The sequence below is a fragment of the Oncorhynchus kisutch genome, unplaced genomic scaffold (genome assembly GCF_002021735.2).
Source record: "Oncorhynchus kisutch isolate 150728-3 unplaced genomic scaffold, Okis_V2 Okis06b-Okis10b_hom, whole genome shotgun sequence".
Classification (NCBI taxonomy): domain Eukaryota; kingdom Metazoa; phylum Chordata; class Actinopteri; order Salmoniformes; family Salmonidae; genus Oncorhynchus; species Oncorhynchus kisutch.
The window spans coordinates 6,366,014-6,377,273 of NW_022261983.1; the positions used below are offsets into that span (position 1 = coordinate 6,366,014).

At 43.6% G+C, this 11,260-nt stretch overlaps 1 protein-coding gene across 1 annotated transcript in view; it reads right to left on the reverse strand.

Annotated features, from left to right (window-relative positions):
• Positions 1–9,713, reverse strand: part of cfap70 (cilia and flagella associated protein 70) — a 35,977-nt gene extending 26,264 nt beyond the window's left edge. Inside the window, exon 1 of the mRNA XM_031813702.1 lies at positions 9,307–9,713. The gene's annotated coding sequence lies outside the window, so the exon portion shown is untranslated. The remainder of the gene's footprint in view (positions 1–9,306) is intronic.
• Positions 9,714–11,260: the final 1,547 nt, after the last annotated feature.

Below are 11,260 nucleotides of genomic sequence, written 5' to 3' on the forward strand. Positions count from 1 at the left end.
CATCTACAAATGTGTAATAATTTTAGTTTAATAATTTAAGTAAAAATGTTGTAGGTCAACTAAGTTAGGGTCACTGACAGATGCTGTGATTTTATATTTGTCAGCAGGTGGCGCTTTACCCATGACGCGCCTTTCAAATCAAAAACAGCCTACGTGCAGTACATTAGTACTTGTTATACAGACTACATACAGTACATTAGTACTTGTTATACAGACTACATACAGTACATTAGTACTTGTTATACAGAATACATACAGTACATTAGTACTTGTTATACAGACTACGTGCAGTACATTAGTACTTGTTATACAGACTACGTGCAGTACATTAGTACTTGTTATACAGACTACGTGCAGTACATTAGTACTTGTTATACAGACTACATACAGTACATTAGTACTTGTTATACAGACTATGTGCAGTACATTAGTAGTTGTTATACAGACTACATACAGTACATTAGTACTTGTTATACAGCCTACATGCAGTACATTAGTACTTGTTATACAGACTACATACAGTACATTAGTACTTGTTATACAGACTACATACAGTACATTAGTACTTGTTATACAGACTACGTGCAGTACATTAGTACTTGTTATACAGACTACATACAGTACATTAGTACTTGTTATACAGACTTCATACAGTACATTAGTACTTGTTATACAGACTACGTGCAGTACATTAGTACTTGTTATACAGACTACGTGCAGTATATTAGTACTTGTTATACAGACTACATACAGTACATTAGTACTTGTTATACAGACTACATACAGTACATTAGTACTTGTTATACAGACTTCATACAGTACATTAGTACTTGTTATACAGACTACATGCAGTACATTAGTACTTGTTATACAGACTTCATACAGTACATTAGTACTTGTTATACAGGCTACATGCAGTACATTAGTACTTGTTATACAGACTACATGCAGTACATGAGTACTTGTTATACAGACTACATACAGTACATTAGTTATTGTTATACAGACTACAGATAGTACATTAGTACTTGTTATACAGACTACATACAGTACATTAGCACTTGTTACACAGATTCACAGTACATTAGTACTTGTTATACAGATTTCATACAGTACATTAGTACTTGTTATACAGACTAGACAGTGCATTAGTACTTGTTATACAGACTACAGACAGTACATTAGTACTTGTTATACAGGCAGTACATTAGCACTTGTTATACAGACTACATACAGTACATTAGTACTTGTTATACAGACTACAGACAGTACATTAGTACTTGTTATACAGACAACATTCCCTCTTATCTATCTAATGCATGTTAAGTTTTAATTTTAAATATCAAGTACAGCATTTTTCCCCCCGAAATGAATACTGTGGCTAATACAACGGGAAGCACTGTGGTTAATACAACAGGAAGCACTGTGGCTAATACAACGGGAAGCACTGTGGCTAATACAACGGGAAGCACTGTGGTTAATACAACGGGAAGCACTGTGGCGTATACAACGGGAAGCACTGTGGCTAATACAACGGGAAGCACTGTGGCTAATACAACGGGAAGCACTGTGGCTAATACAACGGGAAGCACTGTGGCTAATACATCGGGAAGCACTGTGGTTAATACAACGGGAAGCACTGTAGTTAATACAACGGGAAGCACTGTGGCTAATACAACGGGAAGCACTGTGGCTAATACAACGGGAAGCACTGTGGCTAATACAACGGGAAGCACTGTGGCTAATACAACGGGAAGCACTGTGGCTAATACAACGGGAAGCACTGTGGTTAATACAACGGGAAGCACTGTGGCTAATACAACGGGAAGCACTGTGGTTAATACAACGGGAAGCACTGTGGTTAATACAACGGGAAGCACTGTGGCTAATACAACGGGAAGCACTGTGGCTAATACAACGGGAAGCACTGTGGCTAATACAACGGGAAGCACTGTGGCTAATACAACGGGAAGCACTGTGGCTAATACAACGGGAAGCACTGTGGCTAATACAACGGGAAGCACTGTGGTTAATACAACGGGAAGCACTGTGGCTAATACAACGGGAAGCACTGTGGTTAATACAACGGGAAGCACTGTGGCTAATACAACGGGAAGCACTGTGGCTAATACAACAGGAAGCGCTGTGGTTAATACAACGGGAAGCGCTGTGGTTAATACAACGGGAAGCACTGTGGTTAATACAACGGGAAGCACTGTGGTTAATACAACGGGAAGCACTGTGGCTAATACAACAGGAAGCACTGTGGCTAATACCACGGGAGTTTGCTCTTATAAGGCAGCAAATAAGGAGGCAGGTGACTCATTTGAGTAAAGAAGGCCGAAACTAACTCTGTCCTTCTGGTCTGTGGAGTGGTGTGGAAGGAGAACAATGTAGGAGATTCACTATTATCCGTCCTGGCTCTGGGCTGCATTCAAAACACGCCATGGGTACTGTGAATAGGACAAGCAAGCAAAAATACAGTGGGGAAAAACTTGGCAAAACAGTTTAATGACGGCTGGGGAGGTAGATCAACAGCATGAGCCTCATCTGCCTGGCAAACACGCCATCGGTCGTCAGGTGGTGTAGGTATGAACCAGTGGAGGCTGCTGAGGGGAGGACGGCTCATAATGACTGGAACGGAGCAAATGGAATGGCACCATGGAAACCGCGTGTTTGATGTATTTGATACCATTCCACCTATTCCGCTCCAGCCATTACTATGAGCCTGTCCTCCCAAATTATGGTGCCACCAACCTCCTGTGGCACGCATCAAGTGCCAGTCCCAATTCACTCCCTACCTCTTCCCCTTGGCCCTAACCTAATCCTTTGGTGTTTGCAGTTGTTTAAAGTGTAAGCAATATGGGGAAGAGGTAGGCCCTACGAGGCCCTTCAGATCGGCCAACATTGAAGGGTAAGGCCTACGGGACCAGCTGTCTGTGTTCATCTCCATAGTCAAAGCCACAAACTTGATCTGTGTCTTTGACTGGCCAGAATCCTTGCCTAATCTAAGAGGAATAGCCTCTGTCTGCTGTTTCATACATTTTGACTGACATTCCCATCCTGTCTGCTTCTGGATCAGATTTCTACATCCTGTATGGGTCTGGTATGTAATGGGTGCGTGTCGGTGGCAGGGAAGTCAGGCGCAGGAAAAAGAACTTGGTATAAACAGAGTCGTTTAATAAGTGCTCAGAAAACTCCAAAAACCAAAATATACCAAAAATAATATAAGTGGGTACAAAACCCGTCACACACCGACACATGACTTGCACATGTAGGTAGGGGTGAAGTGACTACGCATAGATAATAAACAGCGAGTAGCAGCAGTGTACAAAACAAATGGAGGGGTGGTGGAGGTGTTAATGTCAATAGTCCGGTGGCCATTTTATTAATTGTTCAGCAGTCTTATGGCTTGGAGGTAGAAGCTGAGCCTTTTGGTCCTAGACGACGCTCCGGTACCGCTTGTTGTGTGGTAGCAGAGAAAACAGTTTATGACTTGGGTGACTGGAGTCTGACAATTTTTGGGGCTTTCCTCTGATGCGATATGAGAGATTATGAGGTTGGGTGTGAGAGGTAGCGGGGGCCTAGAGAGGATAAAAAGGGCCAGTTCAATGCGTGCCCAGTCTACCCACGGTCAAATGACTTGAGGATGGCACAAGCTGGTCCAGACTGAGCGACAGGTGGCGCCGGGTTTACACAGCGGGTCGTGGGTGAGTATGCTCTGCTGCACCAGACCTCACACACACACACACACCCCTCCAGGGTGACTGAGTCACCAGGGGAACAGGTTCCATGGAAATCTACTATGATGGTTGTCAGCTGGGGTTAGCAGGTTTCTCACCAGAAAGAGACAAAGAGACGTAATAGCATACAGCAGGATAGTAGTCATGGTGACACGAGGGTGGTGTTCAGAGGCACAAAATGGAATAAAATGGGGATTTTCTGTTTTCCATTAGATAGCCAATTTTGACTTTGTGGCTGTGCTAACACAAATGTGCTTTTTGGTCTTAACATAAGGCTAGAGTTAGGAATGTGGTTAATGTTAGGGTTAGGTTGAAAATCAGATTTTAATTAGAGAAATTGTACAAATAGACTGGGTTTATGACTGGTTTATGGGTGTGGTAGTCAGTGACGACTGGCTCTTCCTTACCAACAGCTCTATTCCGATAAACGGGTCATTTTCCTCTGCTGCAGTAGAGTGATGAGGGCACTGATCATTATTCATTTAGACATGATTCTATCAAGTGCTAGCTCTGTCACAATCCTCTGTTTCTGCTATGGTACTGGTATTCACCAGTAGGCCTTTTACTACTACACACATGCTCTGTCAGTGGTTTTATGGGCCTGTTTGCCATCCCTATCAGAACATAGTTATTATTTATTTAATCATGATGCTACTGTATATCAATCCATTATTGAATGGGAAACTCTCCCAACCATTTTATCAAAGCATCCACTGTGATTTATAACTATGCCTTTCTTAATTGCCCCTGAGGGGATAAATACCATGTTATTGAGTAAAAATGAACTGTGTGTCTGTATAATTGCGGTTGCCAGTCCCTGTGTGGGAAGGGCTGGATTCCCAGCAAAAGGGAGGATTCTGTCTTGATAAGAGCTTCAGTTTAGGCCAGGGCGTGTGAAGAGGGGAGGCAGGAAAGCACTAAGCGGCAGGCATTAATAATGTCAACATAAATTTGCAACACACAGAGGTCCCGGTGAGCCCACTCAACTCAGCCTTCCTGTGTTCCCGTTTGCCTGACACAAGTCCCGCCCAGGTGACATACTGTAGTATGTATGCTTCAGACAACTGAACCATTTTCAGCAATGTCCTAGTCTTTACGTAAAGGGCAATTCTGCAACTTTTCAACCTCAAATTCATTATTTTCAGCACCATACCAGTGTCAACATGCATTTCTGTGATTAAAAAGATAAGAGTTCTTAAAAAATGCTTCTCTGTGACATCACAGGGTAGGATTAAATGTAAGAAAAACTGCTCGTTTCTGGCCAGTTGAGGGTATTTTCTTGCTCCACACAGTCACTACGAATCTCATCTTTTGATGCCATCGGGTAGAACTGTTACACTTTACTGTATATTTTTACCACAAACTTAGAAACTGGCATTGTGCTGGAGATAATGAAAATGAGGTTGAAAAGTGGTGGAATTAAATTGTATTTGTCACATGTGCCGAATACAACCGTGTAGACCCTACCGTGAAATGCTTGCTTACGTGCTCTTAACCAACAAACAAATTTAGCTTAATAAACTAAAGGAAAAATAGCAACAAAATAAATGAACGTTTAAGTTTTCTGTGTAACTGTTGTATATTCCTCTACTCAACTGGTCTCTTTCTTTCTCCCTTTTGCTTTTCCTTCTAGTCATTTTAGGAAGGGGACAACTGATGTTGTTTGAATTGAATTATCCTCTACTCTATTCTTTCTCCGCCTGGTCCTTTAATCTATCCATCCTCTCTGTAATTTGAATGGGGGGGGGGCAGATGTACAAAACCCATAGTGCTTTATAAACTGCCGTGTCCAAGTACACAGCCACAGAAACCATGCTGCGTTACCAAGAATCCACCTCGCTTTTCATTGAGCCTTCTTTCTCCTCTCTCTCCCACTCTTCTCTGACGCCCCCGGCCCTTCTCTCCCCCCATCCATTACCCTCCTCTCCTCCTAAATCTCCTGTATCTCTTTCTCTGTTGGTATTCAGTTACAGCAGGCAGCTAGTGTTGAGTCACGCTGTTTCATCAATTACCCCTCCAGCAATGGTTTATTATTTGACTTCCTCCCTGACCACCCTGCCTGTGTGTGTCAGTTTACTCCGTCACAGAGAGCTTTTAAACGAAGGGCAGGGAGGGACATCTCAATAAAGGTTCAATCTTGTGTGTGTGTGGGGGGGGTGGGGGGGTCTATTCCCATGTCCTCTTATTTCCTTTCAGACTATGGAGGAAAGTGTGTTCCACTCTCTTTGTTTATGTTGAAACCAAGGAGTTTTGGTAAATAAATAATACTAATAGGTCTTTGACGGTTGTTGTGACCAGTGGTGGCTGCTGAGTGGAGGACGCCTCAGAATAATGGCTGTAATGGAGCGAATGGAATGGCATCAGACACATGAAAACTATGTGTTTGATGTATTTGATACCATCCCATCCATTGCTCTACAGCCGCTACCACAAGCCCCCCCCCCCCCCCCCCCCCAATTAAGGAGCCACCAACCTCCTGTGATTGTGACCATAGAATTCGTTTTATTTCTATGGTTGTGGGTGACGCCCTCCGCCTCTCTGGTAGTCTGGTAAGATATTTTGTTAATCTGCCGCCAGACATGAGAGAGACATGATGACAGGTAAAGAATGTAGGTGGACTTCTATTCCATGGCTGACATCAATAACTAGTTATCCCCTGTCTATGAACTGGTTATCATCAATGGCTGACATCAATAACTAGTTATCCCCTGTCTATGAACTGGTTCTCATCAACAATTGTTAAAACGCCAAATTCAAAACAGAAATCTCATAATTAAAATTCCTCAAACATACAAGTATTTTAAACCATTTTAAAGGTAAACTTGTTGTTAATCCCACCACAGTGTCCGATTTCAAAAAGGCTTTACTATAAAAGCACACCAAACGATTGTTAGGTCTGCACCTAGTCACAGAAAAACTGTCATTTTTCCAGCCAAAGAGAGGAGTCATAAAAAGCAGAAATAGAGATCAAATTAATCACTAACCTTTGATGATCTTCATCAGAATGCACTCACAGGAATCCCAGTTCCACAATAAATGTTTGATTTGTTCGATAAAGTCCATCATTTATGTCCAAATACCTTATTTTTGTTTGCGTGTTTAGTACACACTCCAAACTCACGAGGCGCGGGCAAGTCCAGGTGAAATTCAGACGAAAAGTCATATTACAGTTCGTAGAAACATGTCAAACGAAGTATAGAATCAATCTTTGGGATGTTTTTATCATAAACTTCAATAATGTTCCAACCGGAGAATTCCTTAGCTGCGTTCCATTGCATTTCTACAGACTAACTCTCACATGAGCGCGCGTGATCAGCTCATGGCACTCTGCCAGACCCCTGACTCAATCAACTCTCATTCCCCCCTCCTTCACAGTAGAAGCCTCAAACAAGGTTCTAAAGACTGTTGACATCTAGTGGAAGCTTTAGGAAGTGCAATATGACCCCATAGACACTATATATTCGATTGGCAATGACTTGAAAAACTACAAACCTCAGATTTCCCACTTCCCGGTTGGATTTTTCTCAGGTTTTTGCCTGCCATATGAGTTCTGTTATACTCACAGACATCATTCAAACAGTTTTAGAAACTTCAGAGTGTTTTCTATCCAAATCTGTATATATATATATATATGCATATATTAGCAACTGGGCCTGAGTAGCAGGCAGTTAACTCTGGGCACCTTATTCATCCAAGCTACTCAATACTGCCCCCAGCCATAAGAAGTTTTAACTGACAGATTATTTCACTTATAGTTCACTGAATCACAATTCCAGTGGGTCAGAAGTTTACAAACACTAAGTTGACTGTGTCTTCAAACTGTTTGGAAAATTCCAGAAAATGATGTCATGGCTTTAGAAGCTTCTGATAGGCTAATTGACATCATTTGAGTCAATTGGAGGTGTACCTGTGGATGTATTTCAAGGCCTACCTTCAAACTCAGTGCCTCTTTGCTTGACATCATGGGAAAATAAAAAATAAAAAAGTCTGGTTCATCCTTGGGAGCAATTTTCAAATGCCTGAAGGTACCACATTCATCTGTACAAACAATAATACGCAAGTATAAACACCATGGGACCAGACAGCCATCATACTGCTCAGGAAGGCGACGCGTTCTGTCTCCTAGGGATGAACGTACTTTGGTGCGAAAAGTGCAAATCAATCCCAGAACAACAGCAAAGGACCTTGTGAAGATGCTGGAGGAAACAGGTACAAAAGTATCTATATCCACAGTAAATTAGTTCTATATCAACATAACCTGAAAGGTCACTCAGCAAGGAAGAAGCCACTGTTCCAAAACCGCCATTAAAAAGCCAGACTATGGTTTGCAACTGCACATGGGGACAAAGATCGTACTTTTTGAAGAAATGTCCTCCGGTCTGATGAAACAAAAATAGAACTGTTTGGCCATAATGACCATCGTTATGTTTGGAGGAAAAAGGGAGGGGATTGCGATCCGAAAAATACCATCCCAAAAGTGAAACACGGGGGTGGCAGCATCATGTTGTGGAAGTGCTTTGCTGCAGGAGGGACTGGTGCACTTCACAAAATAGATGGCTGCATGAGGCAGGAAAATTATGTGGATATATTGAAGCAACATCTCAAGACATCAGTCAGGAAGTTAAAGCTTGGTCGCAAATGGGGTCTTCCAAATGGACAATGACCCCAAGCATACTTCCAAAGTTGTGGCAAAATGGCTTAAGGACAACAAAGTCAAGGTAATGGAGTGGCCATCACAAAACTCTGACCTCAATCCTATAGAACATCTGTGGGCAGAACTGAAAAAGCATGTGCAAGCAAGGAGGCCTACAAACCTGACTCAGTTACACCAGCTCTGTCAGGAGGAATGGGCCAAAATTCACCCAATTTATTGTGGGAAGCTTGTGGAAGGCTACCCATAACATTTGACCCATGTTAAGCAATTTAAAGGCAATGCTACCAAATACTAATTGAGTGTATGTAAACTTCTGACCCACTGGGAATGTGATGAAAGAAATAAAGCTGAAATAAATAATTCTCTCTATTATTATTCTGACATTTCACATTCTTAAAATAAAGTGGTGATCCTAACTGACCTAAGACAGGGACTTTTTTACTGAGTTTAAATGTATTTGGCTAAGGTGTATGTAAACGTCCCACTTCAACTGTACACACACACACACACACACACACACACACACACACACACACACACACACACACACACTGTGTACAAATAAGCATGTTCACATTGGAGGAGACGTCTAGGACCATATGGTGTGGCTCTTTGTAGACGGCTTTAAGACGAGACATTCCTGATTAGCATTACATGGTTAATTTAATTAAAATGACACTGTCATTCCTCCTGCATATCAAGGAGCTCACATCCACACACAAAACTACTATCTGTTCTAATCATTCATTAGAATCATGCTTACAATATTCATAGTTGAATGAATATATCCCATCCCATAGAGTTTCATGTATTATTCCAATCAGTCTTCTACTCATCCCATGAGCGTGCATTCTAAATGAAACAACATTTAAACTGGTTAGAATGTCATCCCAGTAGAGCCTTACCCACCAGTAGTGAAGCATCTTTCTGGAACTGGGTTTAGGTGAGCTGGGAGAGGACTTAGGGAGGCAGAGCTGTCAGGATTGATTTAATTTGAAGAGAGGCTGAAGGCTCCGGAGGCTGGTCCTGGTGGTATAGAGGGGATTAGCCTCTCTGTCATCCATACGTAGCCTTTATCCCATTTAGCCATTTGGCAGGAGGCTTTGTGTACGTGTGTGTGGAGGAGGAGGAAAGGGTGCTGCGTCGTGTGTGTGGGCGGAGGAGGAGGAGGAATGGGTGCTGAGTGTGTTTACTATTACGTGCATCTGTGTAGAAATCAGAAGGATCACTCCAGATCCAAGGCGAAATTCGATATTTGTGCAGGTCCACTGGATGTCGGGAGACACTGTCAGAACCAGCCCAAGATCCCTGTACTGGGATTCAACCCACAGTCTACAGAGCAGGAGCTCATCGCCACTCCACCATCTGTCCACAACAATATACCAAGTCTGAGTTGTCTCTGTTTCATCCCTATCGCAAACCTTCACCCCTAATTAACCCAGTCAGAATGAATGCCTACACTTCACACTAGAGTTGTTTCTGTGTGCCTAAATTTAACAAGTTTGTCACAGAACGTTGGGAGATGAAGTCAGTTTACTCGTCAAAAATAAACGTTGGGGCATGAAGTCGGACTGTGATATCTTGTTGGTATAAATATAGGTTTTCATATATGGACTATGTCTGTCTGTGAATGTGTTTCTAAATGTATCTGTGTGTGTGTCCCTCTGTGTTGTGGCAGGGTGCAGTGGGAATGCCGTTGTTGTAGAATTAGTATGTTGAGCGTGATACAGCTGTGCCGTTGCGGCGAGGTGTGTGTGAGAGAGAGAGAGGTGGCAGACGCTCCAAACACTCCCCTTCCTCTCCCTACTCTGATCAAACAGAAACGCTATCTCTACCTCATTCTGCTGGTATCTTTTCTATAGTTGAATCCTGGCAGAGTCGTGCTCCCCTCCCTGCAGAAAACGTAGCAGTAGGTGTTTCTTCTATTCTCCAGGGGATACTTTCTCTCTACCGCATGGAGATAAAAAAGAGAATAAAGGAGAGGAAGGATGGAGAGAGACGAGACGGAGAGGGAGCAGTTAAACTGTTCTTCTCCTCTTCTCCCTTCCCCCTTCCTCTTCTCTCCTCCCGCTTCCTGTTCTCCCACCACTCCCCATTCCTCCCTGCCCCGGTCTTTGACATCACATGTGCTGCGGCCAATCTGAGACTTTGTTCCGCCCACTTTCCTCTCCCTGGCTCCACCCCCTCCGCTGGCCCCTTATATATCCCCCTACAGTCCCGGCAGCAGAGTGTACAATGTGCTGCCAGAGAATCAGCAGCAAGCAGGGCAGACGCAGCAGAGAGACAGAGAGAGAGGGAGGAAGAGACAGGGAGAGTGTGAGTAGGATTTCTGCGCTTTATGACCAAAACCTCACAATACCTTCCACTCTACCTATTCCTCCCTTTCTCCTCTGTGCTCTGAGACAGAGAAACCTCCTCTGGTTGTCTCTATTTCTTGCTCCAGGCCAGTGCTGACTACTACTGAGGAGAAGATAGCTGAGGCAGAGGCAGCTCCAGGAGGATCTGCTGCCTGGTCTGCACCTCCAGCCTCCACCTCCTCTCCCCCTGCGGAAGGCCGGGTTAGTCCAACAGGATGGGCTGCACCACTAGCAAACTGGCCTGCCAGCCTCCAACCCAGCCCTCAGGAGCCCTGACCCCTGGACAAGAAAATCAGTCCTTGAGCCAGCTGGAAGCCCAGGGGCCCAAAGGCCCGGAGGTCCTATCCAGTCTGGAGCGCCTTTCCCAGGCCACGGGCGGCATGGAGAAGTCCTGGTATCGCTGCATCTTCCCCTTTGGCATCATCTCGTTGGTGATCGGTGTGTCGGGCACGGCTGTTACTTACACATACAATGACCTGCCCCTGACCAAAGTGGTGACGGTAGTG